Below are 27,742 nucleotides of genomic sequence, written 5' to 3' on the forward strand. Positions count from 1 at the left end.
CTTCGATAGCCTGTTACGAGCCTAGCGTGATGAGTTTATAGACAGCAGTCAGACGACGTTTAAATAATAACAGCTCCACGCAACGATTACCCAACAGTAAAGGACATGAGGCAATGTGTCAGTATGCGTAGTGGGAGGGGTGACCACGTGATGTGAGCCCGGATAGCTCAGTCGGTAGAGCATTAGGCTTTTAACCTAAGGGTCCAGGGTTCAAGTCCCTGTTCGGGCGGAAATTTTAATACTTTGGTAGCCGCACGTGTAGTAGCGGAATAAGCACTACGGAAAAGAATGCATCTACGCCGTTTCCTGGCACTGCAGTGCTTTAAACGGTACCAGTTGCATGTGTCGGGAGGGTGTTGCGCTACTGGCAGTCGTGGCCGAGTGATTAAGGCGTCTGACTCGAAATCAGATTCTCTGTGGGAGTGTAGGTTCGAATCCTACCGGCTGCGTGCGATTTTGCGTAAAAAAACGGGCAGAAATTTTCGCACACATGTGACATGCGTGGGTGAAAGCGGATCCAAACCTGTGACACCATTCTCAACAAGACGGAAATTTATTTTTTAAGAATACTGTTTCGCGACGGCCGCTGCCTGTTGTGGCTACCGGTTCACCTCGCAAGGACGCTAGTACTGCAGAAATCAGTCGCAGGCCCACGAACGCGCCACCGTCATTTTGTCGCGTCGTCGCCGTCTTTGTGAGTACACAGGTGTGCTTGAAAGTGTTGGACACAGCGAGCATTCATTTCTTTCTAAGAAGCGCAATTCAGTTCATTCGAGTGTGGCAAAAGCAGTGGTGCAGCGTTTCTTTTCTTAAGATCTCGCAGCTGCCTGCAAGTATGGCCATCGTTTAAGACGACACAAAACTAGCGTCAGCGGTGCGTCAGTGGGAAGTCGGTGAAGTCGCCATTGGAGCCATAAGCCAGGAATAACGACACGCGAATCACTCGCACACCATGCAGCATGCACCACAACGCTCGGCTGAGGGACCGGATAGCCCAGTCGGTAGAGCGCTGAACCTTCAACCAAAGGGTCCCGGGTTCAAGCCCCCGTCCAGGCGAAAATTAATACACTGTCGTAACGGCCAAATGTGCTGGCAACGAAAGCGCTACAGAAACGAGTGAGGCCATATCGTGTTCTGCCATCGGATTGCTTGCAAAGCAGCAGTTGCACTTGTCGAGACCACGCCTCTGCGACCGGCAGTCGTGGCCGAGTGGTTAAGGCGTCTGACTAGAAATCAGATTCCCTCTGGGAGCGTAGGTTCGAGTCCTACCGACTGCGTTTCTTTTTTGTGTCAAGAGGTGGAGAACATCTCCAACGGAACCGTGAAATGAGCGAATACGTGGGAAACACTGCATTCGAGACGCTTGTAAATTTTACAATTGTCCAGTGAGTGTCGACAAAACACGTAGCTCCTCTGCTGTAATATATGAGACGTACAAACTGCTGCAATTTGACTTTACATCGTGTGTCAGCTTCCTTCGATAGCCTGTTACGAGCCTAGCGTGATGAGTTTATAGACAGCAGTCAGACGACGTTTAAATAATAACAGCTCCACGCAACGATTACCCAACAGTAAAGGACATGAGGCAATGTGTCAGTATGCGTAGTGGGAGGGGTGACCACGTGATGTGAGCCCGGATAGCTCAGTCGGTAGAGCATTAGGCTTTTAACCTAAGGGTCCAGGGTTCAAGTCCCTGTTCGGGCGGAAATTTTAATACTTTGGTAGCCGCACGTGTAGTAGCGGAATAAGCACTACGGAAAAGAATGCATCTACGCCGTTTCCTGGCACTGCAGTGCTTTAAACGGTACCAGTTGCATGTGTCGGGAGGGTGTTGCGCTACTGGCAGTCGTGGCCGAGTGATTAAGGCGTCTGACTCGAAATCAGATTCTCTGTGGGAGTGTAGGTTCGAATCCTACCGGCTGCGTGCGATTTTGCGTAAAAAAACGGGCAGAAATTTTCGCACACATGTGACATGCGTGGGTGAAAGCGGATCCAAACCTGTGACACCATTCTCAACAAGACGGAAATTTATTTTTTAAGAATACTGTTTCGCGACGGCCGCTGCCTGTTGTGGCTACCGGTTCACCTCGCAAGGACGCTAGTACTGCAGAAATCAGTCGCAGGCCCACGAACGCGCCACCGTCATTTTGTCGCGTCGTCGCCGTCTTTGTGAGTACACAGGTGTGCTTGAAAGTGTTGGACACAGCGAGCATTCATTTCTTTCTAAGAAGCGCAATTCAGTTCATTCGAGTGTGGCAAAAGCAGTGGTGCAGCGTTTCTTTTCTTAAGATCTCGCAGCTGCCTGCAAGTATGGCCATCGTTTAAGACGACACAAAACTAGCGTCAGCGGTGCGTCAGTGGGAAGTCGGTGAAGTCGCCATTGGAGCCATAAGCCAGGAATAACGACACGCGAATCACTCGCACACCATGCAGCATGCACCACAACGCTCGGCTGAGGGACCGGATAGCCCAGTCGGTAGAGCGCTGAACCTTCAACCAAAGGGTCCCGGGTTCAAGCCCCCGTCCAGGCGAAAATTAATACACTGTCGTAACGGCCAAATGTGCTGGCAACGAAAGCGCTACAGAAACGAGTGAGGCCATATCGTGTTCTGCCATCGGATTGCTTGCAAAGCAGCAGTTGCACTTGTCGAGACCACGCCTCTCCGACCGGCAGTCGTGGCCGAGTGGTTAAGGCGTCTGACTAGAAATCAGATTCCCTCTGGGAGCGTAGGTTCGAGTCCTACCGACTGCGTTTCTTTTTTGTGTCAAGAGGTGGAGAACATCTCCAACGGAACCGTGAAATGAGCGAATACGTGGGAAACACTGCATTCGAGACGCTTGTAAATTTTACAATTGTCCAGTGAGTGTCGACAAAACACGTAGCTCCTCTGCTGTAATATATGAGACGTACAAACTGCTGCAATTTGACTTTACATCGTGTGTCAGCTTCCTTCGATAGCCTGTTACGAGCCTAGCGTGATGAGTTTATAGACAGCAGTCAGACGACGTTTAAATAATAACAGCTCCACGCAACGATTACCCAACAGTAAAGGACATGAGGCAATGTGTCAGTATGCGTAGTGGGAGGGGTGACCACGTGATGTGAGCCCGGATAGCTCAGTCGGTAGAGCATTAGGCTTTTAACCTAAGGGTCCAGGGTTCAAGTCCCTGTTCGGGCGGAAATTTTAATACTTTGGTAGCCGCACGTGTAGTAGCGGAATAAGCACTACGGAAAAGAATGCATCTACGCCGTTTCCTGGCACTGCAGTGCTTTAAACGGTACCAGTTGCATGTGTCGGGAGGGTGTTGCGCTACTGGCAGTCGTGGCCGAGTGGTTAAGGCGTCTGACTCGAAATCAGATTCTCTGTGGGAGTGTAGGTTCGAATCCTACCGGCTGCGTGCGATTTTGCGTAAAAAAACGGGCAGAAATTTTCGCACACATGTGACATGCGTGGGTGAAAGCGGATCCAAACCTGTGACACCATTCTCAACAAGACGGAAATTTATTTTTTAAGAATACTGTTTCGCGACGGCCGCTGCCTGTTGTGGCTACCGGTTCACCTCGCAAGGACGCTAGTACTGCAGAAATCAGTCGCAGGCCCACGAACGCGCCCCCGTCATTTTGTCGCGTCGTCGCCGTCTTTGTGAGTACACAGGTGTGCTTGAAAGTGTTGGACACAGCGAGCATTCATTTCTTTCTAAGAAGCGCAATTCAGTTCATTCGAGTGTGGCAAAAGCAGTGGTGCAGCGTTTCTTTTCTTAAGATCTCGCAGCTGCTTGCAAGTATGGCCATCGTTTAAGACGACACAAAACTAGCGTCAGCGGTGCGTCAGTGGGAAGTCGGTGAAGTCGCCATTGGAGCCATAAGCCAGGAATAACGACACGCGAATCACTCGCACACCATGCAGCATGCACCACAACGCTCGGCTGAGGGACCGGATAGCCCAGTCGGTAGAGCGCTGAACCTTCAACCAAAGGGTCCCGGGTTCAAGCCCCCGTCCAGGCGAAAATTAATACACTGTCGTAACGGCCAAATGTGCTGGCAACGAAAGCGCTACAGAAACGAGTGAGGCCATATCGTGTTCTGCCATCGGATTGCTTGCAAAGCAGCAGTTGCACTTGTCGAGACCACGCCTCTGCGACCGGCAGTCGTGGCCGAGTGGTTAAGGCGTCTGACTAGAAATCAGATTCCCTCTGGGAGCGTAGGTTCGAGTCCTACCGACTGCGTTTCTTTTTTGTGTCAAGAGGTGGAGAACATCTCCAACGGAACCGTGAAATGAGCGAATACGTGGGAAACACTGCATTCGAGACGCTTGTAAATTTTACAATTGTCCAGTGAGTGTCGACAAAACACGTAGCTCCTCTGCTGTAATATATGAGACGTACAAACTGCTGCAATTTGACTTTACATCGTGTGTCAGCTTCCTTCGATAGCCTGTTACGAGCCTAGCGTGATGAGTTTATAGACAGCAGTCAGACGACGTTTAAATAATAACAGCTCCACGCAACGATTACCCAACAGTAAAGGACATGAGGCAATGTGTCAGTATGCGTAGTGGGAGGGGTGACCACGTGATGTGAGCCCGGATAGCTCAGTCGGTAGAGCATTAGGCTTTTAACCTAAGGGTCCAGGGTTCAAGTCCCTGTTCGGGCGGAAATTTTAATACTTTGGTAGCCGCACGTGTAGTAGCGGAATAAGCACTACGGAAAAGAATGCATCTACGCCGTTTCCTGGCACTGCAGTGCTTTAAACGGTACCAGTTGCATGTGTCGGGAGGGTGTTGCGCTACTGGCAGTCGTGGCCGAGTGATTAAGGCGTCTGACTCGAAATCAGATTCTCTGTGGGAGTGTAGGTTCGAATCCTACCGGCTGCGTGCGATTTTGCGTAAAAAAACGGGCAGAAATTTTCGCACACATGTGACATGCGTGGGTGAAAGCGGATCCAAACCTGTGACACCATTCTCAACAAGACGGAAATTTATTTTTTAAGAATACTGTTTCGCGACGGCCGCTGCCTGTTGTGGCTACCGGTTCACCTCGCAAGGACGCTAGTACTGCAGAAATCAGTCGCAGGCCCACGAACGCGCCACCGTCATTTTGTCGCGTCGTCGCCGTCTTTGTGAGTACACAGGTGTGCTTGAAAGTGTTGGACACAGCGAGCATTCATTTCTTTCTAAGAAGCGCAATTCAGTTCATTCGAGTGTGGCAAAAGCAGTGGTGCAGCGTTTCTTTTCTTAAGATCTCGCAGCTGCTTGCAAGTATGGCCATCGTTTAAGACGACACAAAACTAGCGTCAGCGGTGCGTCAGTGGGAAGTCGGTGAAGTCGCCATTGGAGCCATAAGCCAGGAATAACGACACGCGAATCACTCGCACACCATGCAGCATGCACCACAACGCTCGGCTGAGGGACCGGATAGCCCAGTCGGTAGAGCGCTGAACCTTCAACCAAAGGGTCCCGGGTTCAAGCCCCCGTCCAGGCGAAAATTAATACACTGTCGTAACGGCCAAATGTGCTGGCAACGAAAGCGCTACAGAAACGAGTGAGGCCATATCGTGTTCTGCCATCGGATTGCTTGCAAAGCAGCAGTTGCACTTGTCGAGACCACGCCTCTCCGACCGGCAGTCGTGGCCGAGTGGTTAAGGCGTCTGACTAGAAATCAGATTCCCTCTGGGAGCGTAGGTTCGAGTCCTACCGACTGCGTTTCTTTTTTGTGTCAAGAGGTGGAGAACATCTCCAACGGAACCGTGAAATGAGCGAATACGTGGGAAACACTGCATTCGAGACGCTTGTAAATTTTACAATTGTCCAGTGAGTGTCGACAAAACACGTAGCTCCTCTGCTGTAATATATGAGACGTACAAACTGCTGCAATTTGACTTTACATCGTGTGTCAGCTTCCTTCGATAGCCTGTTACGAGCCTAGCGTGATGAGTTTATAGACAGCAGTCAGACGACGTTTAAATAATAACAGCTCCACGCAACGATTACCCAACAGTAAAGGACATGAGGCAATGTGTCAGTATGCGTAGTGGGAGGGGTGACCACGTGATGTGAGCCCGGATAGCTCAGTCGGTAGAGCATTAGGCTTTTAACCTAAGGGTCCAGGGTTCAAGTCCCTGTTCGGGCGGAAATTTTAATACTTTGGTAGCCGCACGTGTAGTAGCGGAATAAGCACTACGGAAAAGAATGCATCTACGCCGTTTCCTGGCACTGCAGTGCTTTAAACGGTACCAGTTGCATGTGTCGGGAGGGTGTTGCGCTACTGGCAGTCGTGGCCGAGTGGTTAAGGCGTCTGACTCGAAATCAGATTCTCTGTGGGAGTGTAGGTTCGAATCCTACCGGCTGTGTGCGATTTTGCGTAAAAAAACGGGCAGAAATTTTCGCACACATGTGACATGCGTGGGTGAAAGCGGATCCAAACCTGTGACACCATTCTCAACAAGACGGAAATTTATTTTTTAAGAATACTGTTTCGCGACGGCCGCTGCCTGTTGTGGCTACCGGTTCACCTCGCAAGGACGCTAGTACTGCAGAAATCAGTCGCAGGCCCACGAACGCGCCACCGTCATTTTGTCGCGTCGTCGCCGTCTTTGTGAGTACACAGGTGTGCTTGAAAGTGTTGGACACAGCGAGCATTCATTTCTTTCTAAGAAGCGCAATTCAGTTCATTCGAGTGTGGCAAAAGCAGTGGTGCAGCGTTTCTTTTCTTAAGATCTCGCAGCTGCTTGCAAGTATGGCCATCGTTTAAGACGACACAAAACTAGCGTCAGCGGTGCGTCAGTGGGAAGTCGGTGAAGTCGCCATTGGAGCCATAAGCCAGGAATAACGACACGCGAATCACTCGCACACCATGCAGCATGCACCACAACGCTCGGCTGAGGGACCGGATAGCCCAGTCGGTAGAGCGCTGAACCTTCAACCAAAGGGTCCCGGGTTCAAGCCCCCGTCCAGGCGAAAATTAATACACTGTCGTAACGGCCAAATGTGCTGGCAACGAAAGCGCTACAGAAACGAGTGAGGCCATATCGTGTTCTGCCATCGGATTGCTTGCAAAGCAGCAGTTGCACTTGTCGAGACCACGCCTCTGCGACCGGCAGTCGTGGCCGAGTGGTTAAGGCGTCTGACTAGAAATCAGATTCCCTCTGGGAGCGTAGGTTCGAGTCCTACCGACTGCGTTTCTTTTTTGTGTCAAGAGGTGGAGAACATCTCCAACGGAACCGTGAAATGAGCGAATACGTGGGAAACACTGCATTCGAGACGCTTGTAAATTTTACAATTGTCCAGTGAGTGTCGACAAAACACGTAGCTCCTCTGCTGTAATATATGAGACGTACAAACTGCTGCAATTTGACTTTACATCGTGTGTCAGCTTCCTTCGATAGCCTGTTACGAGCCTAGCGTGATGAGTTTATAGACAGCAGTCAGACGACGTTTAAATAATAACAGCTCCACGCAACGATTACCCAACAGTAAAGGACATGAGGCAATGTGTCAGTATGCGTAGTGGGAGGGGTGACCACGTGATGTGAGCCCGGATAGCTCAGTCGGTAGAGCATTAGGCTTTTAACCTAAGGGTCCAGGGTTCAAGTCCCTGTTCGGGCGGAAATTTTAATACTTTGGTAGCCGCACGTGTAGTAGCGGAATAAGCACTACGGAAAAGAATGCATCTACGCCGTTTCCTGGCACTGCAGTGCTTTAAACGGTACCAGTTGCATGTGTCGGGAGGGTGTTGCGCTACTGGCAGTCGTGGCCGAGTGATTAAGGCGTCTGACTCGAAATCAGATTCTCTGTGGGAGTGTAGGTTCGAATCCTACCGGCTGCGTGCGATTTTGCGTAAAAAAACGGGCAGAAATTTTCGCACACATGTGACATGCGTGGGTGAAAGCGGATCCAAACCTGTGACACCATTCTCAACAAGACGGAAATTTATTTTTTAAGAATACTGTTTCGCGACGGCCGCTGCCTGTTGTGGCTACCGGTTCACCTCGCAAGGACGCTAGTACTGCAGAAATCAGTCGCAGGCCCACGAACGCGCCACCGTCATTTTGTCGCGTCGTCGCCGTCTTTGTGAGTACACAGGTGTGCTTGAAAGTGTTGGACACAGCGAGCATTCATTTCTTTCTAAGAAGCGCAATTCAGTTCATTCGAGTGTGGCAAAAGCAGTGGTGCAGCGTTTCTTTTCTTAAGATCTCGCAGCTGCCTGCAAGTATGGCCATCGTTTAAGACGACACAAAACTAGCGTCAGCGGTGCGTCAGTGGGAAGTCGGTGAAGTCGCCATTGGAGCCATAAGCCAGGAATAACGACACGCGAATCACTCGCACACCATGCAGCATGCACCACAACGCTCGGCTGAGGGACCGGATAGCCCAGTCGGTAGAGCGCTGAACCTTCAACCAAAGGGTCCCGGGTTCAAGCCCCCGTCCAGGCGAAAATTAATACACTGTCGTAACGGCCAAATGTGCTGGCAACGAAAGCGCTACAGAAACGAGTGAGGCCATATCGTGTTCTGCCATCGGATTGCTTGCAAAGCAGCAGTTGCACTTGTCGAGACCACGCCTCTGCGACCGGCAGTCGTGGCCGAGTGGTTAAGGCGTCTGACTAGAAATCAGATTCCCTCTGGGAGCGTAGGTTCGAGTCCTACCGACTGCGTTTCTTTTTTGTGTCAAGAGGTGGAGAACATCTCCAACGGAACCGTGAAATGAGCGAATACGTGGGAAACACTGCATTCGAGACGCTTGTAAATTTTACAATTGTCCAGTGAGTGTCGACAAAACACGTAGCTCCTCTGCTGTAATATATGAGACGTACAAACTGCTGCAATTTGACTTTACATCGTGTGTCAGCTTCCTTCGATAGCCTGTTACGAGCCTAGCGTGATGAGTTTATAGACAGCAGTCAGACGACGTTTAAATAATAACAGCTCCACGCAACGATTACCCAACAGTAAAGGACATGAGGCAATGTGTCAGTATGCGTAGTGGGAGGGGTGACCACGTGATGTGAGCCCGGATAGCTCAGTCGGTAGAGCATTAGGCTTTTAACCTAAGGGTCCAGGGTTCAAGTCCCTGTTCGGGCGGAAATTTTAATACTTTGGTAGCCGCACGTGTAGTAGCGGAATAAGCACTACGGAAAAGAATGCATCTACGCCGTTTCCTGGCACTGCAGTGCTTTAAACGGTACCAGTTGCATGTGTCGGGAGGGTGTTGCGCTACTGGCAGTCGTGGCCGAGTGATTAAGGCGTCTGACTCGAAATCAGATTCTCTGTGGGAGTGTAGGTTCGAATCCTACCGGCTGCGTGCGATTTTGCGTAAAAAAACGGGCAGAAATTTTCGCACACATGTGACATGCGTGGGTGAAAGCGGATCCAAACCTGTGACACCATTCTCAACAAGACGGAAATTTATTTTTTAAGAATACTGTTTCGCGACGGCCGCTGCCTGTTGTGGCTACCGGTTCACCTCGCAAGGACGCTAGTACTGCAGAAATCAGTCGCAGGCCCACGAACGCGCCACCGTCATTTTGTCGCGTCGTCGCCGTCTTTGTGAGTACACAGGTGTGCTTGAAAGTGTTGGACACAGCGAGCATTCATTTCTTTCTAAGAAGCGCAATTCAGTTCATTCGAGTGTGGCAAAAGCAGTGGTGCAGCGTTTCTTTTCTTAAGATCTCGCAGCTGCCTGCAAGTATGGCCATCGTTTAAGACGACACAAAACTAGCGTCAGCGGTGCGTCAGTGGGAAGTCGGTGAAGTCGCCATTGGAGCCATAAGCCAGGAATAACGACACGCGAATCACTCGCACACCATGCAGCATGCACCACAACGCTCGGCTGAGGGACCGGATAGCCCAGTCGGTAGAGCGCTGAACCTTCAACCAAAGGGTCCCGGGTTCAAGCCCCCGTCCAGGCGAAAATTAATACACTGTCGTAACGGCCAAATGTGCTGGCAACGAAAGCGCTACAGAAACGAGTGAGGCCATATCGTGTTCTGCCATCGGATTGCTTGCAAAGCAGCAGTTGCACTTGTCGAGACCACGCCTCTCCGACCGGCAGTCGTGGCCGAGTGGTTAAGGCGTCTGACTAGAAATCAGATTCCCTCTGGGAGCGTAGGTTCGAGTCCTACCGACTGCGTTTCTTTTTTGTGTCAAGAGGTGGAGAACATCTCCAACGGAACCGTGAAATGAGCGAATACGTGGGAAACACTGCATTCGAGACGCTTGTAAATTTTACAATTGTCCAGTGAGTGTCGACAAAACACGTAGCTCCTCTGCTGTAATATATGAGACGTACAAACTGCTGCAATTTGACTTTACATCGTGTGTCAGCTTCCTTCGATAGCCTGTTACGAGCCTAGCGTGATGAGTTTATAGACAGCAGTCAGACGACGTTTAAATAATAACAGCTCCACGCAACGATTACCCAACAGTAAAGGACATGAGGCAATGTGTCAGTATGCGTAGTGGGAGGGGTGACCACGTGATGTGAGCCCGGATAGCTCAGTCGGTAGAGCATTAGGCTTTTAACCTAAGGGTCCAGGGTTCAAGTCCCTGTTCGGGCGGAAATTTTAATACTTTGGTAGCCGCACGTGTAGTAGCGGAATAAGCACTACGGAAAAGAATGCATCTACGCCGTTTCCTGGCACTGCAGTGCTTTAAACGGTACCAGTTGCATGTGTCGGGAGGGTGTTGCGCTACTGGCAGTCGTGGCCGAGTGGTTAAGGCGTCTGACTCGAAATCAGATTCTCTGTGGGAGTGTAGGTTCGAATCCTACCGGCTGCGTGCGATTTTGCGTAAAAAAACGGGCAGAAATTTTCGCACACATGTGACATGCGTGGGTGAAAGCGGATCCAAACCTGTGACACCATTCTCAACAAGACGGAAATTTATTTTTTAAGAATACTGTTTCGCGACGGCCGCTGCCTGTTGTGGCTACCGGTTCACCTCGCAAGGACGCTAGTACTGCAGAAATCAGTCGCAGGCCCACGAACGCGCCCCCGTCATTTTGTCGCGTCGTCGCCGTCTTTGTGAGTACACAGGTGTGCTTGAAAGTGTTGGACACAGCGAGCATTCATTTCTTTCTAAGAAGCGCAATTCAGTTCATTCGAGTGTGGCAAAAGCAGTGGTGCAGCGTTTCTTTTCTTAAGATCTCGCAGCTGCTTGCAAGTATGGCCATCGTTTAAGACGACACAAAACTAGCGTCAGCGGTGCGTCAGTGGGAAGTCGGTGAAGTCGCCATTGGAGCCATAAGCCAGGAATAACGACACGCGAATCACTCGCACACCATGCAGCATGCACCACAACGCTCGGCTGAGGGACCGGATAGCCCAGTCGGTAGAGCGCTGAACCTTCAACCAAAGGGTCCCGGGTTCAAGCCCCCGTCCAGGCGAAAATTAATACACTGTCGTAACGGCCAAATGTGCTGGCAACGAAAGCGCTACAGAAACGAGTGAGGCCATATCGTGTTCTGCCATCGGATTGCTTGCAAAGCAGCAGTTGCACTTGTCGAGACCACGCCTCTGCGACCGGCAGTCGTGGCCGAGTGGTTAAGGCGTCTGACTAGAAATCAGATTCCCTCTGGGAGCGTAGGTTCGAGTCCTACCGACTGCGTTTCTTTTTTGTGTCAAGAGGTGGAGAACATCTCCAACGGAACCGTGAAATGAGCGAATACGTGGGAAACACTGCATTCGAGACGCTTGTAAATTTTACAATTGTCCAGTGAGTGTCGACAAAACACGTAGCTCCTCTGCTGTAATATATGAGACGTACAAACTGCTGCAATTTGACTTTACATCGTGTGTCAGCTTCCTTCGATAGCCTGTTACGAGCCTAGCGTGATGAGTTTATAGACAGCAGTCAGACGACGTTTAAATAATAACAGCTCCACGCAACGATTACCCAACAGTAAAGGACATGAGGCAATGTGTCAGTATGCGTAGTGGGAGGGGTGACCACGTGATGTGAGCCCGGATAGCTCAGTCGGTAGAGCATTAGGCTTTTAACCTAAGGGTCCAGGGTTCAAGTCCCTGTTCGGGCGGAAATTTTAATACTTTGGTAGCCGCACGTGTAGTAGCGGAATAAGCACTACGGAAAAGAATGCATCTACGCCGTTTCCTGGCACTGCAGTGCTTTAAACGGTACCAGTTGCATGTGTCGGGAGGGTCTTGCGCTACTGGCAGTCGTGGCCGAGTGGTTAAGGCGTCTGACTCGAAATCAGATTCTCTGTGGGAGTGTAGGTTCGAATCCTACCGGCTGCGTGCGATTTTGCGTAAAAAAACGGGCAGAAATTTTCGCACACATGTGACATGCGTGGGTGAAAGCGGATCCAAACCTGTGACACCATTCTCAACAAGACGGAAATTTATTTTTTAAGAATACTGTTTCGCGACGGCCGCTGCCTGTTGTGGCTACCGGTTCACCTCGCAAGGACGCTAGTACTGCAGAAATCAGTCGCAGGCCCACGAACGCGCCACCGTCATTTTGTCGCGTCGTCGCCGTCTTTGTGAGTACACAGGTGTGCTTGAAAGTGTTGGACACAGCGAGCATTCATTTCTTTCTAAGAAGCGCAATTCAGTTCATTCGAGTGTGGCAAAAGCAGTGGTGCAGCGTTTCTTTTCTTAAGATCTCGCAGCTGCTTGCAAGTATGGCCATCGTTTAAGACGACACAAAACTAGCGTCAGCGGTGCGTCAGTGGGAAGTCGGTGAAGTCGCCATTGGAGCCATAAGCCAGGAATAACGACACGCGAATCACTCGCACACCATGCAGCATGCACCACAACGCTCGGCTGAGGGACCGGATAGCCCAGTCGGTAGAGCGCTGAACCTTCAACCAAAGGGTCCCGGGTTCAAGCCCCCGTCCAGGCGAAAATTAATACACTGTCGTAACGGCCAAATGTGCTGGCAACGAAAGCGCTACAGAAACGAGTGAGGCCATATCGTGTTCTGCCATCGGATTGCTTGCAAAGCAGCAGTTGCACTTGTCGAGACCACGCCTCTGCGACCGGCAGTCGTGGCCGAGTGGTTAAGGCGTCTGACTAGAAATCAGATTCCCTCTGGGAGCGTAGGTTCGAGTCCTACCGACTGCGTTTCTTTTTTGTGTCAAGAGGTGGAGAACATCTCCAACGGAACCGTGAAATGAGCGAATACGTGGGAAACACTGCATTCGAGACGCTTGTAAATTTTACAATTGTCCAGTGAGTGTCGACAAAACACGTAGCTCCTCTGCTGTAATATATGAGACGTACAAACTGCTGCAATTTGACTTTACATCGTGTGTCAGCTTCCTTCGATAGCCTGTTACGAGCCTAGCGTGATGAGTTTATAGACAGCAGTCAGACGACGTTTAAATAATAACAGCTCCACGCAACGATTACCCAACAGTAAAGGACATGAGGCAATGTGTCAGTATGCGTAGTGGGAGGGGTGACCACGTGATGTGAGCCCGGATAGCTCAGTCGGTAGAGCATTAGGCTTTTAACCTAAGGGTCCAGGGTTCAAGTCCCTGTTCGGGCGGAAATTTTAATACTTTGGTAGCCGCACGTGTAGTAGCGGAATAAGCACTACGGAAAAGAATGCATCTACGCCGTTTCCTGGCACTGCAGTGCTTTAAACGGTACCAGTTGCATGTGTCGGGAGGGTGTTGCGCTACTGGCAGTCGTGGCCGAGTGATTAAGGCGTCTGACTCGAAATCAGATTCTCTGTGGGAGTGTAGGTTCGAATCCTACCGGCTGCGTGCGATTTTGCGTAAAAAAACGGGCAGAAATTTTCGCACACATGTGACATGCGTGGGTGAAAGCGGATCCAAACCTGTGACACCATTCTCAACAAGACGGAAATTTATTTTTTAAGAATACTGTTTCGCGACGGCCGCTGCCTGTTGTGGCTACCGGTTCACCTCGCAAGGACGCTAGTACTGCAGAAATCAGTCGCAGGCCCACGAACGCGCCACCGTCATTTTGTCGCGTCGTCGCCGTCTTTGTGAGTACACAGGTGTGCTTGAAAGTGTTGGACACAGCGAGCATTCATTTCTTTCTAAGAAGCGCAATTCAGTTCATTCGAGTGTGGCAAAAGCAGTGGTGCAGCGTTTCTTTTCTTAAGATCTCGCAGCTGCTTGCAAGTATGGCCATCGTTTAAGACGACACAAAACTAGCGTCAGCGGTGCGTCAGTGGGAAGTCGGTGAAGTCGCCATTGGAGCCATAAGCCAGGAATAACGACACGCGAATCACTCGCACACCATGCAGCATGCACCACAACGCTCGGCTGAGGGACCGGATAGCCCAGTCGGTAGAGCGCTGAACCTTCAACCAAAGGGTCCCGGGTTCAAGCCCCCGTCCAGGCGAAAATTAATACACTGTCGTAACGGCCAAATGTGCTGGCAACGAAAGCGCTACAGAAACGAGTGAGGCCATATCGTGTTCTGCCATCGGATTGCTTGCAAAGCAGCAGTTGCACTTGTCGAGACCACGCCTCTGCGACCGGCAGTCGTGGCCGAGTGGTTAAGGCGTCTGACTAGAAATCAGATTCCCTCTGGGAGCGTAGGTTCGAGTCCTACCGACTGCGTTTCTTTTTTGTGTCAAGAGGTGGAGAACATCTCCAACGGAACCGTGAAATGAGCGAATACGTGGGAAACACTGCATTCGAGACGCTTGTAAATTTTACAATTGTCCAGTGAGTGTCGACAAAACACGTAGCTCCTCTGCTGTAATATATGAGACGTACAAACTGCTGCAATTTGACTTTACATCGTGTGTCAGCTTCCTTCGATAGCCTGTTACGAGCCTAGCGTGATGAGTTTATAGACAGCAGTCAGACGACGTTTAAATAATAACAGCTCCACGCAACGATTACCCAACAGTAAAGGACATGAGGCAATGTGTCAGTATGCGTAGTGGGAGGGGTGACCACGTGATGTGAGCCCGGATAGCTCAGTCGGTAGAGCATTAGGCTTTTAACCTAAGGGTCCAGGGTTCAAGTCCCTGTTCGGGCGGAAATTTTAATACTTTGGTAGCCGCACGTGTAGTAGCGGAATAAGCACTACGGAAAAGAATGCATCTACGCCGTTTCCTGGCACTGCAGTGCTTTAAACGGTACCAGTTGCATGTGTCGGGAGGGTCTTGCGCTACTGGCAGTCGTGGCCGAGTGGTTAAGGCGTCTGACTCGAAATCAGATTCTCTGTGGGAGTGTAGGTTCGAATCCTACCGGCTGCGTGCGATTTTGCGTAAAAAAACGGGCAGAAATTTTCGCACACATGTGACATGCGTGGGTGAAAGCGGATCCAAACCTGTGACACCATTCTCAACAAGACGGAAATTTATTTTTTAAGAATACTGTTTCGCGACGGCCGCTGCCTGTTGTGGCTACCGGTTCACCTCGCAAGGACGCTAGTACTGCAGAAATCAGTCGCAGGCCCACGAACGCGCCACCGTCATTTTGTCGCGTCGTCGCCGTCTTTGTGAGTACACAGGTGTGCTTGAAAGTGTTGGACACAGCGAGCATTCATTTCTTTCTAAGAAGCGCAATTCAGTTCATTCGAGTGTGGCAAAAGCAGTGGTGCAGCGTTTCTTTTCTTAAGATCTCGCAGCTGCTTGCAAGTATGGCCATCGTTTAAGACGACACAAAACTAGCGTCAGCGGTGCGTCAGTGGGAAGTCGGTGAAGTCGCCATTGGAGCCATAAGCCAGGAATAACGACACGCGAATCACTCGCACACCATGCAGCATGCACCACAACGCTCGGCTGAGGGACCGGATAGCCCAGTCGGTAGAGCGCTGAACCTTCAACCAAAGGGTCCCGGGTTCAAGCCCCCGTCCAGGCGAAAATTAATACACTGTCGTAACGGCCAAATGTGCTGGCAACGAAAGCGCTACAGAAACGAGTGAGGCCATATCGTGTTCTGCCATCGGATTGCTTGCAAAGCAGCAGTTGCACTTGTCGAGACCACGCCTCTGCGACCGGCAGTCGTGGCCGAGTGGTTAAGGCGTCTGACTAGAAATCAGATTCCCTCTGGGAGCGTAGGTTCGAGTCCTACCGACTGCGTTTCTTTTTTGTGTCAAGAGGTGGAGAACATCTCCAACGGAACCGTGAAATGAGCGAATACGTGGGAAACACTGCATTCGAGACGCTTGTAAATTTTACAATTGTCCAGTGAGTGTCGACAAAACACGTAGCTCCTCTGCTGTAATATATGAGACGTACAAACTGCTGCAATTTGACTTTACATCGTGTGTCAGCTTCCTTCGATAGCCTGTTACGAGCCTAGCGTGATGAGTTTATAGACAGCAGTCAGACGACGTTTAAATAATAACAGCTCCACGCAACGATTACCCAACAGTAAAGGACATGAGGCAATGTGTCAGTATGCGTAGTGGGAGGGGTGACCACGTGATGTGAGCCCGGATAGCTCAGTCGGTAGAGCATTAGGCTTTTAACCTAAGGGTCCAGGGTTCAAGTCCCTGTTCGGGCGGAAATTTTAATACTTTGGTAGCCGCACGTGTAGTAGCGGAATAAGCACTACGGAAAAGAATGCATCTACGCCGTTTCCTGGCACTGCAGTGCTTTAAACGGTACCAGTTGCATGTGTCGGGAGGGTGTTGCGCTACTGGCAGTCGTGGCCGAGTGGTTAAGGCGTCTGACTCGAAATCAGATTCTCTGTGGGAGTGTAGGTTCGAATCCTACCGGCTGCGTGCGATTTTGCGTAAAAAAACGGGCAGAAATTTTCGCACACATGTGACATGCGTGGGTGAAAGCGGATCCAAACCTGTGACACCATTCTCAACAAGACGGAAATTTATTTTTTAAGAATACTGTTTCGCGACGGCCGCTGCCTGTTGTGGCTACCGGTTCACCTCGCAAGGACGCTAGTACTGCAGAAATCAGTCGCAGGCCCACGAACGCGCCACCGTCATTTTGTCGCGTCGTCGCCGTCTTTGTGAGTACACAGGTGTGCTTGAAAGTGTTGGACACAGCGAGCATTCATTTCTTTCTAAGAAGCGCAATTCAGTTCATTCGAGTGTGGCAAAAGCAGTGGTGCAGCGTTTCTTTTCTTAAGATCTCGCAGCTGCTTGCAAGTATGGCCATCGTTTAAGACGACACAAAACTAGCGTCAGCGGTGCGTCAGTGGGAAGTCGGTGAAGTCGCCATTGGAGCCATAAGCCAGGAATAACGACACGCGAATCACTCGCACACCATGCAGCATGCACCACAACGCTCGGCTGAGGGACCGGATAGCCCAGTCGGTAGAGCGCTGAACCTTCAACCAAAGGGTCCCGGGTTCAAGCCCCCGTCCAGGCGAAAATTAATACACTGTCGTAACGGCCAAATGTGCTGGCAACGAAAGCGCTACAGAAACGAGTGAGGCCATATCGTGTTCTGCCATCGGATTGCTTGCAAAGCAGCAGTTGCACTTGTCGAGACCACGCCTCTGCGACCGGCAGTCGTGGCCGAGTGGTTAAGGCGTCTGACTAGAAATCAGATTCCCTCTGGGAGCGTAGGTTCGAGTCCTACCGACTGCGTTTCTTTTTTGTGTCAAGAGGTGGAGAACATCTCCAACGGAACCGTGAAATGAGCGAATACGTGGGAAACACTGCATTCGAGACGCTTGTAAATTTTACAATTGTCCAGTGAGTGTCGACAAAACACGTAGCTCCTCTGCTGTAATATATGAGACGTACAAACTGCTGCAATTTGACTTTACATCGTGTGTCAGCTTCCTTCGATAGCCTGTTACGAGCCTAGCGTGATGAGTTTATAGACAGCAGTCAGACGACGTTTAAATAATAACAGCTCCACGCAACGATTACCCAACAGTAAAGGACATGAGGCAATGTGTCAGTATGCGTAGTGGGAGGGGTGACCACGTGATGTGAGCCCGGATAGCTCAGTCGGTAGAGCATTAGGCTTTTAACCTAAGGGTCCAGGGTTCAAGTCCCTGTTCGGGCGGAAATTTTAATACTTTGGTAGCCGCACGTGTAGTAGCGGAATAAGCACTACGGAAAAGAATGCATCTACGCCGTTTCCTGGCACTGCAGTGCTTTAAACGGTACCAGTTGCATGTGTCGGGAGGGTGTTGCGCTACTGGCAGTCGTGGCCGAGTGGTTAAGGCGTCTGACTCGAAATCAGATTCTCTGTGGGAGTGTAGGTTCGAATCCTACCGGCTGCGTGCGATTTTGCGTAAAAAAACGGGCAGAAATTTTCGCACACATGTGACATGCGTGGGTGAAAGCGGATCCAAACCTGTGACACCATTCTCAACAAGACGGAAATTTATTTTTTAAGAATACTGTTTCGCGACGGCCGCTGCCTGTTGTGGCTACCGGTTCACCTCGCAAGGACGCTAGTACTGCAGAAATCAGTCGCAGGCCCACGAACGCGCCACCGTCATTTTGTCGCGTCGTCGCCGTCTTTGTGAGTACACAGGTGTGCTTGAAAGTGTTGGACACAGCGAGCATTCATTTCTTTCTAAGAAGCGCAATTCAGTTCATTCGAGTGTGGCAAAAGCAGTGGTGCAGCGTTTCTTTTCTTAAGATCTCGCAGCTGCTTGCAAGTATGGCCATCGTTTAAGACGACACAAAACTAGCGTCAGCGGTGCGTCAGTGGGAAGTCGGTGAAGTCGCCATTGGAGCCATAAGCCAGGAATAACGACACGCGAATCACTCGCACACCATGCAGCATGCACCACAACGCTCGGCTGAGGGACCGGATAGCCCAGTCGGTAGAGCGCTGAACCTTCAACCAAAGGGTCCCGGGTTCAAGCCCCCGTCCAGGCGAAAATTAATACACTGTCGTAACGGCCAAATGTGCTGGCAACGAAAGCGCTACAGAAACGAGTGAGGCCATATCGTGTTCTGCCATCGGATTGCTTGCAAAGCAGCAGTTGCACTTGTCGAGACCACGCCTCTGCGACCGGCAGTCGTGGCCGAGTGGTTAAGGCGTCTGACTAGAAATCAGATTCCCTCTGGGAGCGTAGGTTCGAGTCCTACCGACTGCGTTTCTTTTTTGTGTCAAGAGGTGGAGAACATCTCCAACGGAACCGTGAAATGAGCGAATACGTGGGAAACACTGCATTCGAGACGCTTGTAAATTTTACAATTGTCCAGTGAGTGTCGACAAAACACGTAGCTCCTCTGCTGTAATATATGAGACGTACAAACTGCTGCAATTTGACTTTACATCGTGTGTCAGCTTCCTTCGATAGCCTGTTACGAGCCTAGCGTGATGAGTTTATAGACAGCAGTCAGACGACGTTTAAATAATAACAGCTCCACGCAACGATTACCCAACAGTAAAGGACATGAGGCAATGTGTCAGTATGCGTAGTGGGAGGGGTGACCACGTGATGTGAGCCCGGATAGCTCAGTCGGTAGAGCATTAGGCTTTTAACCTAAGGGTCCAGGGTTCAAGTCCCTGTTCGGGCGGAAATTTTAATACTTTGGTAGCCGCACGTGTAGTAGCGGAATAAGCACTACGGAAAAGAATGCATCTACGCCGTTTCCTGGCACTGCAGTGCTTTAAACGGTACCAGTTGCATGTGTCGGGAGGGTGTTGCGCTACTGGCAGTCGTGGCCGAGTGGTTAAGGCGTCTGACTCGAAATCAGATTCTCTGTGGGAGTGTAGGTTCGAATCCTACCGGCTGCGTGCGATTTTGCGTAAAAAAACGGGCAGAAATTTTCGCACACATGTGACATGCGTGGGTGAAAGCGGATCCAAACCTGTGACACCATTCTCAACAAGACGGAAATTTATTTTTTAAGAATACTGTTTCGCGACGGCCGCTGCCTGTTGTGGCTACCGGTTCACCTCGCAAGGACGCTAGTACTGCAGAAATCAGTCGCAGGCCCACGAACGCGCCACCGTCATTTTGTCGCGTCGTCGCCGTCTTTGTGAGTACACAGGTGTGCTTGAAAGTGTTGGACACAGCGAGCATTCATTTCTTTCTAAGAAGCGCAATTCAGTTCATTCGAGTGTGGCAAAAGCAGTGGTGCAGCGTTTCTTTTCTTAAGATCTCGCAGCTGCTTGCAAGTATGGCCATCGTTTAAGACGACACAAAACTAGCGTCAGCGGTGCGTCAGTGGGAAGTCGGTGAAGTCGCCATTGGAGCCATAAGCCAGGAATAACGACACGCGAATCACTCGCACACCATGCAGCATGCACCACAACGCTCGGCTGAGGGACCGGATAGCCCAGTCGGTAGAGCGCTGAACCTTCAACCAAAGGGTCCCGGGTTCAAGCCCCCGTCCAGGCGAAAATTAATACACTGTCGTAACGGCCAAATGTGCTGGCAACGAAAGCGCTACAGAAACGAGTGAGGCCATATCGTGTTCTGCCATCGGATTGCTTGCAAAGCAGCAGTTGCACTTGTCGAGACCACGCCTCTGCGACCGGCAGTCGTGGCCGAGTGGTTAAGGCGTCTGACTAGAATTCAGATTCCCTCTGGGAGCGTAGGTTCGAGTCCTACCGACTGCGTTTCTTTTTTGTGTCAAGAGGTGGAGAACATCTCCAACGGAACCGTGAAATGAGCGAATACGTGGGAAACACTGCATTCGAGACGCTTGTAAATTTTACAATTGTCCAGTGAGTGTCGACAAAACACGTAGCTCCTCTGCTGTAATATATGAGACGTACAAACTGCTGCAATTTGACTTTACATCGTGTGTCAGCTTCCTTCGATAGCCTGTTACGAGCCTAGCGTGATGAGTTTATAGACAGCAGTCAGACGACGTTTAAATAATAACAGCTCCACGCAACGATTACCCAACAGTAAAGGACATGAGGCAATGTGTCAGTATGCGTAGTGGGAGGGGTGACCACGTGATGTGAGCCCGGATAGCTCAGTCGGTAGAGCATTAGGCTTTTAACCTAAGGGTCCAGGGTTCAAGTCCCTGTTCGGGCGGAAATTTTAATACTTTGGTAGCCGCACGTGTAGTAGCGGAATAAGCACTACGGAAAAGAATGCATCTACGCCGTTTCCTGGCACTGCAGTGCTTTAAACGGTACCAGTTGCATGTGTCGGGAGGGTGTTGCGCTACTGGCAGTCGTGGCCGAGTGGTTAAGGCGTCTGACTCGAAATCAGATTCTCTGTGGGAGTGTAGGTTCGAATCCTACCGGCTGCGTGCGATTTTGCGTAAAAAAACGGGCAGAAATTTTCGCACACATGTGACATGCGTGGGTGAAAGCGGATCCAAACCTGTGACACCATTCTCAACAAGACGGAAATTTATTTTTTAAGAATACTGTTTCGCGACGGCCGCTGCCTGTTGTGGCTACCGGTTCACCTCGCAAGGACGCTAGTACTGCAGAAATCAGTCGCAGGCCCACGAACGCGCCACCGTCATTTTGTCGCGTCGTCGCCGTCTTTGTGAGTACACAGGTGTGCTTGAAAGTGTTGGACACAGCGAGCATTCATTTCTTTCTAAGAAGCGCAATTCAGTTCATTCGAGTGTGGCAAAAGCAGTGGTGCAGCGTTTCTTTTCTTAAGATCTCGCAGCTGCTTGCAAGTATGGCCATCGTTTAAGACGACACAAAACTAGCGTCAGCGGTGCGTCAGTGGGAAGTCGGTGAAGTCGCCATTGGAGCCATAAGCCAGGAATAACGACACGCGAATCACTCGCACACCATGCAGCATGCACCACAACGCTCGGCTGAGGGACCGGATAGCCCAGTCGGTAGAGCGCTGAACCTTCAACCAAAGGGTCCCGGGTTCAAGCCCCCGTCCAGGCGAAAATTAATACACTGTCGTAACGGCCAAATGTGCTGGCAACGAAAGCGCTACAGAAACGAGTGAGGCCATATCGTGTTCTGCCATCGGATTGCTTGCAAAGCAGCAGTTGCACTTGTCGAGACCACGCCTCTGCGACCGGCAGTCGTGGCCGAGTGGTTAAGGCGTCTGACTAGAAATCAGATTCCCTCTGGGAGCGTAGGTTCGAGTCCTACCGACTGCGTTTCTTTTTTGTGTCAAGAGGTGGAGAACATCTCCAACGGAACCGTGAAATGAGCGAATACGTGGGAAACACTGCATTCGAGACGCTTGTAAATTTTACAATTGTCCAGTGAGTGTCGACAAAACACGTAGCTCCTCTGCTGTAATATATGAGACGTACAAACTGCTGCAATTTGACTTTACATCGTGTGTCAGCTTCCTTCGATAGCCTGTTACGAGCCTAGCGTGATGAGTTTATAGACAGCAGTCAGACGACGTTTAAATAATAACAGCTCCACGCAACGATTACCCAACAGTAAAGGACATGAGGCAATGTGTCAGTATGCGTAGTGGGACGGGGGGCCACGTGATGTGAGCCCGGATAGCTCAGTCGGTAGAGCATTAGGCTTTTAACCTAAGGGTCCAGGGTTCAAGTCCCTGTTCGGGCGGAAATTTTAATACTTTGGTAGCCGCACGTGTAGTAGCGGAATAAGCACTACGGAAAAGAATGCATCTACGCCGTTTCCTGGCACTGCAGTGCATTAAACGGTACCAGTTGCATGTGTCGGGAGGGTCTTGCGCTACTGGCAGTCGTGGCCGAGTGGTTAAGGCGTCTGACTCGAAATCAGATTCTCTGTGGGAGTGTAGGTTCGAATCCTACCGGCTGCGTGCGATTTTGCGTAAAAAAACGGGCAGAAATTTTCGCACACATGTGACATGCGTGGGTGAAAGCGGATCCAAACCTGTGACACCATTCTCAACAAGACGGAAATTTATTTTTTAAGAATACTGTTTCGCGACGGCCGCTGCCTGTTGTGGCTACCGGTTCACCTCGCAAGGACGCTAGTACTGCAGAAATCAGTCGCAGGCCCACGAACGCGCCACCGTCATTTTGTCGCGTCGTCGCCGTCTTTGTGAGTACACAGGTGTGCTTGAAAGTGTTGGACACAGCGAGCATTCATTTCTTTCTAAGAAGCGCAATTCAGTTCATTCGAGTGTGGCAAAAGCAGTGGTGCAGCGTTTCTTTTCTTAAGATCTCGCAGCTGCTTGCAAGTATGGCCATCGTTTAAGACGACACAAAACTAGCGTCAGCGGTGCGTCAGTGGGAAGTCGGTGAAGTCGCCATTGGAGCCATAAGCCAGGAATAACGACACGCGAATCACTCGCACACCATGCAGCATGCACCACAACGCTCGGCTGAGGGACCGGATAGCCCAGTCGGTAGAGCGCTGAACCTTCAACCAAAGGGTCCCGGGTTCAAGCCCCCGTCCAGGCGAAAATTAATACACTGTCGTAACGGCCAAATGTGCTGGCAACGAAAGCGCTACAGAAACGAGTGAGGCCATATCGTGTTCTGCCATCGGATTGCTTGCAAAGCAGCAGTTGCACTTGTCGAGACCACGCCTCTGCGACCGGCAGTCGTGGCCGAGTGGTTAAGGCGTCTGACTAGAATTCAGATTCCCTCTGGGAGCGTAGGTTCGAGTCCTACCGACTGCGTTTCTTTTTTGTGTCAAGAGGTGGAGAACATCTCCAACAGAACCGTGAAATGAGCGAATACGTGGGAAACACTGCATTCGAGACGCTTGTAAATTTTACAATTGTCCAGTGAGTGTCGACAAAACACGTAGCTCCTCTGCTGTAATATATGAGACGTACAAACTGCTGCAATTTGACTTTACATCGTGTGTCAGCTTCCTTCGATAGCCTGTTACGAGCCTAGCGTGATGAGTTTATAGACAGCAGTCAGACGACGTTTAAATAATAACAGCTCCACGCAACGATTACCCAACAGTAAAGGACATGAGGCAATGTGTCAGTATGCGTAGTGGGAGGGGTGACCACGTGATGTGAGCCCGGATAGCTCAGTCGGTAGAGCATTAGGCTTTTAACCTAAGGGTCCAGGGTTCAAGTCCCTGTTCGGGCGGAAATTTTAATACTTTGGTAGCCGCACGTGTAGTAGCGGAATAAGCACTACGGAAAAGAATGCATCTACGCCGTTTCCTGGCACTGCAGTGCTTTAAACGGTACCAGTTGCATGTGTCGGGAGGGTGTTGCGCTACTGGCAGTCGTGGCCGAGTGGTTAAGGCGTCTGACTCGAAATCAGATTCTCTGTGGGAGTGTAGGTTCGAATCCTACCGGCTGCGTGCGATTTTGCGTAAAAAAACGGGCAGAAATTTTCGCACACATGTGACATGCGTGGGTGAAAGCGGATCCAAACCTGTGACACCATTCTCAACAAGACGGAAATTTATTTTTTAAGAATACTGTTTCGCGACGGCCGCTGCCTGTTGTGGCTACCGGTTCACCTCGCAAGGACGCTAGTACTGCAGAAATCAGTCGCAGGCCCACGAACGCGCCACCGTCATTTTGTCGCGTCGTCGCCGTCTTTGTGAGTACACAGGTGTGCTTGAAAGTGTTGGACACAGCGAGCATTCATTTCTTTCTAAGAAGCGCAATTCAGTTCATTCGAGTGTGGCAAAAGCAGTGGTGCAGCGTTTCTTTTCTTAAGATCTCGCAGCTGCTTGCAAGTATGGCCATCGTTTAAGACGACACAAAACTAGCGTCAGCGGTGCGTCAGTGGGAAGTCGGTGAAGTCGCCATTGGAGCCATAAGCCAGGAATAACGACACGCGAATCACTCGCACACCATGCAGCATGCACCACAACGCTCGGCTGAGGGACCGGATAGCCCAGTCGGTAGAGCGCTGAACCTTCAACCAAAGGGTCCCGGGTTCAAGCCCCCGTCCAGGCGAAAATTAATACACTGTCGTAACGGCCAAATGTGCTGGCAACGAAAGCGCTACAGAAACGAGTGAGGCCATATCGTGTTCTGCCATCGGATTGCTTGCAAAGCAGCAGTTGCACTTGTCGAGACCACGCCTCTGCGACCGGCAGTCGTGGCCGAGTGGTTAAGGCGTCTGACTAGAAATCAGATTCCCTCTGGGAGCGTAGGTTCGAGTCCTACCGACTGCGTTTCTTTTTTGTGTCAAGAGGTGGAGAACATCTCCAACGGAACCGTGAAATGAGCGAATACGTGGGAAACACTGCATTCGAGACGCTTGTAAATTTTACAATTGTCCAGTGAGTGTCGACAAAACACGTAGCTCCTCTGCTGTAATATATGAGACGTACAAACTGCTGCAATTTGACTTTACATCGTGTGTCAGCTTCCTTCGATAGCCTGTTACGAGCCTAGCGTGATGAGTTTATAGACAGCAGTCAGACGACGTTTAAATAATAACAGCTCCACGCAACGATTACCCAACAGTAAAGGACATGAGGCAATGTGTCAGTATGCGTAGTGGGACGGGGGGCCACGTGATGTGAGCCCGGATAGCTCAGTCGGTAGAGCATTAGGCTTTTAACCTAAGGGTCCAGGGTTCAAGTCCCTGTTCGGGCGGAAATTTTAATACTTTGGTAGCCGCACGTGTAGTAGCGGAATAAGCACTACGGAAAAGAATGCATCTACGCCGTTTCCTGGCACTGCAGTGCATTAAACGGTACCAGTTGCATGTGTCGGGAGGGTCTTGCGCTACTGGCAGTCGTGGCCGAGTGGTTAAGGCGTCTGACTCGAAATCAGATTCTCTGTGGGAGTGTAGGTTCGAATCCTACCGGCTGCGTGCGATTTTGCGTAAAAAAACGGGCAGAAATTTTCGCACACATGTGACATGCGTGGGTGAAAGCGGATCCAAACCTGTGACACCATTCTCAACAAGACGGAAATTTATTTTTTAAGAATACTGTTTCGCGACGGCCGCTGCCTGTTGTGGCTACCGGTTCACCTCGCAAGGACGCTAGTACTGCAGAAATCAGTCGCAGGCCCACGAACGCGCCACCGTCATTTTGTCGCGTCGTCGCCGTCTTTGTGAGTACACAGGTGTGCTTGAAAGTGTTGGACACAGCGAGCATTCATTTCTTTCTAAGAAGCGCAATTCAGTTCATTCGAGTGTGGCAAAAGCAGTGGTGCAGCGTTTCTTTTCTTAAGATCTCGCAGCTGCTTGCAAGTATGGCCATCGTTTAAGACGACACAAAACTAGCGTCAGCGGTGCGTCAGTGGGAAGTCGGTGAAGTCGCCATTGGAGCCATAAGCCAGGAATAACGACACGCGAATCACTCGCACACCATGCAGCATGCACCACAACGCTCGGCTGAGGGACCGGATAGCCCAGTCGGTAGAGCGCTGAACCTTCAACCAAAGGGTCCCGGGTTCAAGCCCCCGTCCAGGCGAAAATTAATACACTGTCGTAACGGCCAAATGTGCTGGCAACGAAAGCGCTACAGAAACGAGTGAGGCCATATCGTGTTCTGCCATCGGATTGCTTGCAAAGCAGCAGTTGCACTTGTCGAGACCACGCCTCTGCGACCGGCAGTCGTGGCCGAGTGGTTAAGGCGTCTGACTAGAAATCAGATTCCCTCTGGGAGCGTAGGTTCGAGTCCTACCGACTGCGTTTCTTTTTTGTGTCAAGAGGTGGAGAACATCTCCAACGGAACCGTGAAATGAGCGAATACGTGGGAAACACTGCATTCGAGACGCTTGTAAATTTTACAATTGTCCAGTGAGTGTCGACAAAACACGTAGCTCCTCTGCTGTAATATATGAGACGTACAAACTGCTGCAATTTGACTTTACATCGTGTGTCAGCTTCCTTCGATAGCCTGTTACGAGCCTAGCGTGATGAGTTTATAGACAGCAGTCAGACGACGTTTAAATAATAACAGCTCCACGCAACGATTACCCAACAGTAAAGGACATGAGGCAATGTGTCAGTATGCGTAGTGGGAGGGGTGACCACGTGATGTGAGCCCGGATAGCTCAGTCGGTAGAGCATTAGGCTTTTAACCTAAGGGTCCAGGGTTCAAGTCCCTGTTCGGGCGGAAATTTTAATACTTTGGTAGCCGCACGTGTAGTAGCGGAATAAGCACTACGGAAAAGAATGCATCTACGCCGTTTCCTGGCACTGCAGTGCTTTAAACGGTACCAGTTGCATGTGTCGGGAGGGTGTTGCGCTACTGGCAGTCGTGGCCGAGTGGTTTATTCCGGCTCTAGCTGTCAGCGCGTTCGGACGTGTCCGCTGCTGCTCCGTGTTTACGTTAGTGGTGCCGTCGCGTCCTGAGTTTAATTTGTTGCTGTTTGTGAATTTCTGTGATTCTACGTGTCTGGTGTCATTGTGCTAAGTTTCTGTGTATTTTCGTCCGTTATAACGGTTGTGTTTTGGTGGAATTTCGGTTTATTACCGGAATCTCCTCGCGACTGAAGAAAAATGGCTGGAATTATACGGAAGAATACCCTGGTTTTCTCTTTTGAGAAGGAAACGCGTGCAGTGCAACCTACGGCTTTGGAAATCCATGACTGGCTGACCGACGTAATTGGAGTAAGTTCTGATTCCGTACATACCACCCAGTTAGATGCTGACAAATACTGTGTCTTTGTAAAATTTTTTAATCCTGTTGATGTTGAGAAGCTGTTATTGAGGTGCGGTAGTGTTGCTGAATTTGTGCACAGAGATGGGTCTAAAAGTAGTGTTTCAATTCGCAAAGCGGATATCACGTATAAATCAGTCAGAGTGCTAAACGTTCCTATTGAAGTAGATAATCAGCTGATTAAAGAGGCGCTTTCGAAATACGGGGAGATCCAGTCCGTTGTCAACGAAAGGTGGTCGAAATTGTATAAATTGCAGTGTTTCAATGGTATTCGATCAGTAGAAATGGAAGTTAAAGCCAATATCCCATCTTTTATTTCTATTGCTGGTCATAAAGCGCATATCGTATATTCAGGGCAGGTGCAGACATGTAATATTTGCAATGCAACGGGTCACTTCCGTCAAGACTGTCCCCGCC

At 50.4% G+C, this 27,742-nt stretch overlaps 55 non-coding genes across 55 annotated transcripts; all 55 read left to right on the forward strand.

Moving 5' to 3' along the window:
• Positions 1–156: 156 nt before the first annotated feature.
• On the forward strand, positions 157–229 carry Trnak-uuu. Its single transcript has one exon. It is a non-coding gene; the product is annotated as a tRNA-Lys (tRNA).
• Positions 230–367: 138 nt separating this feature from the next.
• On the forward strand, positions 368–449 carry Trnas-cga. Its single transcript has one exon. It is a non-coding gene; the product is annotated as a tRNA-Ser (tRNA).
• Positions 450–1,195: 746 nt separating this feature from the next.
• Positions 1,196–1,277, forward strand: Trnas-aga. The gene has a single exon. It is a non-coding gene; the product is annotated as a tRNA-Ser (tRNA).
• A 354-nt stretch (positions 1,278–1,631) lies between these two features.
• Positions 1,632–1,704, forward strand: Trnak-uuu. The gene has a single exon. It is a non-coding gene; the product is annotated as a tRNA-Lys (tRNA).
• Positions 1,705–1,842: 138 nt separating this feature from the next.
• Trnas-cga lies at positions 1,843–1,924 on the forward strand. Its single transcript has one exon. It is a non-coding gene; the product is annotated as a tRNA-Ser (tRNA).
• Positions 1,925–2,670: 746 nt separating this feature from the next.
• Positions 2,671–2,752, forward strand: Trnas-aga. Its single transcript has one exon. It is a non-coding gene; the product is annotated as a tRNA-Ser (tRNA).
• A 354-nt stretch (positions 2,753–3,106) lies between these two features.
• Trnak-uuu lies at positions 3,107–3,179 on the forward strand. The gene has a single exon. It is a non-coding gene; the product is annotated as a tRNA-Lys (tRNA).
• A 138-nt stretch (positions 3,180–3,317) lies between these two features.
• On the forward strand, positions 3,318–3,399 carry Trnas-cga. Its single transcript has one exon. It is a non-coding gene; the product is annotated as a tRNA-Ser (tRNA).
• Positions 3,400–4,145: 746 nt separating this feature from the next.
• On the forward strand, positions 4,146–4,227 carry Trnas-aga. The gene has a single exon. It is a non-coding gene; the product is annotated as a tRNA-Ser (tRNA).
• A 354-nt stretch (positions 4,228–4,581) lies between these two features.
• Trnak-uuu lies at positions 4,582–4,654 on the forward strand. The gene has a single exon. It is a non-coding gene; the product is annotated as a tRNA-Lys (tRNA).
• A 138-nt stretch (positions 4,655–4,792) lies between these two features.
• Trnas-cga lies at positions 4,793–4,874 on the forward strand. The gene has a single exon. It is a non-coding gene; the product is annotated as a tRNA-Ser (tRNA).
• A 746-nt stretch (positions 4,875–5,620) lies between these two features.
• On the forward strand, positions 5,621–5,702 carry Trnas-aga. The gene has a single exon. It is a non-coding gene; the product is annotated as a tRNA-Ser (tRNA).
• Positions 5,703–6,056: 354 nt separating this feature from the next.
• On the forward strand, positions 6,057–6,129 carry Trnak-uuu. The gene has a single exon. It is a non-coding gene; the product is annotated as a tRNA-Lys (tRNA).
• Positions 6,130–6,267: 138 nt separating this feature from the next.
• On the forward strand, positions 6,268–6,349 carry Trnas-cga. Its single transcript has one exon. It is a non-coding gene; the product is annotated as a tRNA-Ser (tRNA).
• Positions 6,350–7,095: 746 nt separating this feature from the next.
• Positions 7,096–7,177, forward strand: Trnas-aga. The gene has a single exon. It is a non-coding gene; the product is annotated as a tRNA-Ser (tRNA).
• Positions 7,178–7,531: 354 nt separating this feature from the next.
• Trnak-uuu lies at positions 7,532–7,604 on the forward strand. The gene has a single exon. It is a non-coding gene; the product is annotated as a tRNA-Lys (tRNA).
• A 138-nt stretch (positions 7,605–7,742) lies between these two features.
• Trnas-cga lies at positions 7,743–7,824 on the forward strand. Its single transcript has one exon. It is a non-coding gene; the product is annotated as a tRNA-Ser (tRNA).
• Positions 7,825–8,570: 746 nt separating this feature from the next.
• On the forward strand, positions 8,571–8,652 carry Trnas-aga. Its single transcript has one exon. It is a non-coding gene; the product is annotated as a tRNA-Ser (tRNA).
• Positions 8,653–9,006: 354 nt separating this feature from the next.
• Positions 9,007–9,079, forward strand: Trnak-uuu. Its single transcript has one exon. It is a non-coding gene; the product is annotated as a tRNA-Lys (tRNA).
• A 138-nt stretch (positions 9,080–9,217) lies between these two features.
• On the forward strand, positions 9,218–9,299 carry Trnas-cga. The gene has a single exon. It is a non-coding gene; the product is annotated as a tRNA-Ser (tRNA).
• A 746-nt stretch (positions 9,300–10,045) lies between these two features.
• Positions 10,046–10,127, forward strand: Trnas-aga. Its single transcript has one exon. It is a non-coding gene; the product is annotated as a tRNA-Ser (tRNA).
• Positions 10,128–10,481: 354 nt separating this feature from the next.
• Trnak-uuu lies at positions 10,482–10,554 on the forward strand. Its single transcript has one exon. It is a non-coding gene; the product is annotated as a tRNA-Lys (tRNA).
• Positions 10,555–10,692: 138 nt separating this feature from the next.
• On the forward strand, positions 10,693–10,774 carry Trnas-cga. The gene has a single exon. It is a non-coding gene; the product is annotated as a tRNA-Ser (tRNA).
• Positions 10,775–11,520: 746 nt separating this feature from the next.
• Trnas-aga lies at positions 11,521–11,602 on the forward strand. Its single transcript has one exon. It is a non-coding gene; the product is annotated as a tRNA-Ser (tRNA).
• A 354-nt stretch (positions 11,603–11,956) lies between these two features.
• On the forward strand, positions 11,957–12,029 carry Trnak-uuu. The gene has a single exon. It is a non-coding gene; the product is annotated as a tRNA-Lys (tRNA).
• Positions 12,030–12,167: 138 nt separating this feature from the next.
• Trnas-cga lies at positions 12,168–12,249 on the forward strand. Its single transcript has one exon. It is a non-coding gene; the product is annotated as a tRNA-Ser (tRNA).
• A 746-nt stretch (positions 12,250–12,995) lies between these two features.
• Positions 12,996–13,077, forward strand: Trnas-aga. The gene has a single exon. It is a non-coding gene; the product is annotated as a tRNA-Ser (tRNA).
• Positions 13,078–13,431: 354 nt separating this feature from the next.
• Trnak-uuu lies at positions 13,432–13,504 on the forward strand. The gene has a single exon. It is a non-coding gene; the product is annotated as a tRNA-Lys (tRNA).
• Positions 13,505–13,642: 138 nt separating this feature from the next.
• Positions 13,643–13,724, forward strand: Trnas-cga. The gene has a single exon. It is a non-coding gene; the product is annotated as a tRNA-Ser (tRNA).
• Positions 13,725–14,470: 746 nt separating this feature from the next.
• On the forward strand, positions 14,471–14,552 carry Trnas-aga. The gene has a single exon. It is a non-coding gene; the product is annotated as a tRNA-Ser (tRNA).
• Positions 14,553–14,906: 354 nt separating this feature from the next.
• Trnak-uuu lies at positions 14,907–14,979 on the forward strand. The gene has a single exon. It is a non-coding gene; the product is annotated as a tRNA-Lys (tRNA).
• A 138-nt stretch (positions 14,980–15,117) lies between these two features.
• Trnas-cga lies at positions 15,118–15,199 on the forward strand. The gene has a single exon. It is a non-coding gene; the product is annotated as a tRNA-Ser (tRNA).
• A 746-nt stretch (positions 15,200–15,945) lies between these two features.
• Trnas-aga lies at positions 15,946–16,027 on the forward strand. Its single transcript has one exon. It is a non-coding gene; the product is annotated as a tRNA-Ser (tRNA).
• Positions 16,028–16,381: 354 nt separating this feature from the next.
• On the forward strand, positions 16,382–16,454 carry Trnak-uuu. The gene has a single exon. It is a non-coding gene; the product is annotated as a tRNA-Lys (tRNA).
• A 138-nt stretch (positions 16,455–16,592) lies between these two features.
• On the forward strand, positions 16,593–16,674 carry Trnas-cga. The gene has a single exon. It is a non-coding gene; the product is annotated as a tRNA-Ser (tRNA).
• A 746-nt stretch (positions 16,675–17,420) lies between these two features.
• On the forward strand, positions 17,421–17,502 carry Trnas-aga. The gene has a single exon. It is a non-coding gene; the product is annotated as a tRNA-Ser (tRNA).
• Positions 17,503–17,856: 354 nt separating this feature from the next.
• Positions 17,857–17,929, forward strand: Trnak-uuu. Its single transcript has one exon. It is a non-coding gene; the product is annotated as a tRNA-Lys (tRNA).
• Positions 17,930–18,067: 138 nt separating this feature from the next.
• On the forward strand, positions 18,068–18,149 carry Trnas-cga. The gene has a single exon. It is a non-coding gene; the product is annotated as a tRNA-Ser (tRNA).
• A 746-nt stretch (positions 18,150–18,895) lies between these two features.
• Positions 18,896–18,977, forward strand: Trnas-aga. The gene has a single exon. It is a non-coding gene; the product is annotated as a tRNA-Ser (tRNA).
• Positions 18,978–19,331: 354 nt separating this feature from the next.
• Positions 19,332–19,404, forward strand: Trnak-uuu. Its single transcript has one exon. It is a non-coding gene; the product is annotated as a tRNA-Lys (tRNA).
• A 138-nt stretch (positions 19,405–19,542) lies between these two features.
• Trnas-cga lies at positions 19,543–19,624 on the forward strand. Its single transcript has one exon. It is a non-coding gene; the product is annotated as a tRNA-Ser (tRNA).
• A 746-nt stretch (positions 19,625–20,370) lies between these two features.
• Positions 20,371–20,452, forward strand: Trnas-aga. Its single transcript has one exon. It is a non-coding gene; the product is annotated as a tRNA-Ser (tRNA).
• A 354-nt stretch (positions 20,453–20,806) lies between these two features.
• On the forward strand, positions 20,807–20,879 carry Trnak-uuu. The gene has a single exon. It is a non-coding gene; the product is annotated as a tRNA-Lys (tRNA).
• A 138-nt stretch (positions 20,880–21,017) lies between these two features.
• On the forward strand, positions 21,018–21,099 carry Trnas-cga. Its single transcript has one exon. It is a non-coding gene; the product is annotated as a tRNA-Ser (tRNA).
• A 746-nt stretch (positions 21,100–21,845) lies between these two features.
• Positions 21,846–21,927, forward strand: Trnas-aga. Its single transcript has one exon. It is a non-coding gene; the product is annotated as a tRNA-Ser (tRNA).
• Positions 21,928–22,281: 354 nt separating this feature from the next.
• On the forward strand, positions 22,282–22,354 carry Trnak-uuu. Its single transcript has one exon. It is a non-coding gene; the product is annotated as a tRNA-Lys (tRNA).
• A 138-nt stretch (positions 22,355–22,492) lies between these two features.
• On the forward strand, positions 22,493–22,574 carry Trnas-cga. Its single transcript has one exon. It is a non-coding gene; the product is annotated as a tRNA-Ser (tRNA).
• Positions 22,575–23,320: 746 nt separating this feature from the next.
• Positions 23,321–23,402, forward strand: Trnas-aga. The gene has a single exon. It is a non-coding gene; the product is annotated as a tRNA-Ser (tRNA).
• A 354-nt stretch (positions 23,403–23,756) lies between these two features.
• Positions 23,757–23,829, forward strand: Trnak-uuu. Its single transcript has one exon. It is a non-coding gene; the product is annotated as a tRNA-Lys (tRNA).
• Positions 23,830–23,967: 138 nt separating this feature from the next.
• Positions 23,968–24,049, forward strand: Trnas-cga. Its single transcript has one exon. It is a non-coding gene; the product is annotated as a tRNA-Ser (tRNA).
• A 746-nt stretch (positions 24,050–24,795) lies between these two features.
• Positions 24,796–24,877, forward strand: Trnas-aga. The gene has a single exon. It is a non-coding gene; the product is annotated as a tRNA-Ser (tRNA).
• Positions 24,878–25,231: 354 nt separating this feature from the next.
• Positions 25,232–25,304, forward strand: Trnak-uuu. Its single transcript has one exon. It is a non-coding gene; the product is annotated as a tRNA-Lys (tRNA).
• Positions 25,305–25,442: 138 nt separating this feature from the next.
• Positions 25,443–25,524, forward strand: Trnas-cga. Its single transcript has one exon. It is a non-coding gene; the product is annotated as a tRNA-Ser (tRNA).
• Positions 25,525–26,270: 746 nt separating this feature from the next.
• On the forward strand, positions 26,271–26,352 carry Trnas-aga. The gene has a single exon. It is a non-coding gene; the product is annotated as a tRNA-Ser (tRNA).
• A 354-nt stretch (positions 26,353–26,706) lies between these two features.
• On the forward strand, positions 26,707–26,779 carry Trnak-uuu. The gene has a single exon. It is a non-coding gene; the product is annotated as a tRNA-Lys (tRNA).
• Positions 26,780–27,742: the final 963 nt, after the last annotated feature.

The sequence above is a fragment of the Schistocerca americana genome, chromosome 3 (genome assembly GCF_021461395.2).
Source record: "Schistocerca americana isolate TAMUIC-IGC-003095 chromosome 3, iqSchAmer2.1, whole genome shotgun sequence".
Classification (NCBI taxonomy): domain Eukaryota; kingdom Metazoa; phylum Arthropoda; class Insecta; order Orthoptera; family Acrididae; genus Schistocerca; species Schistocerca americana.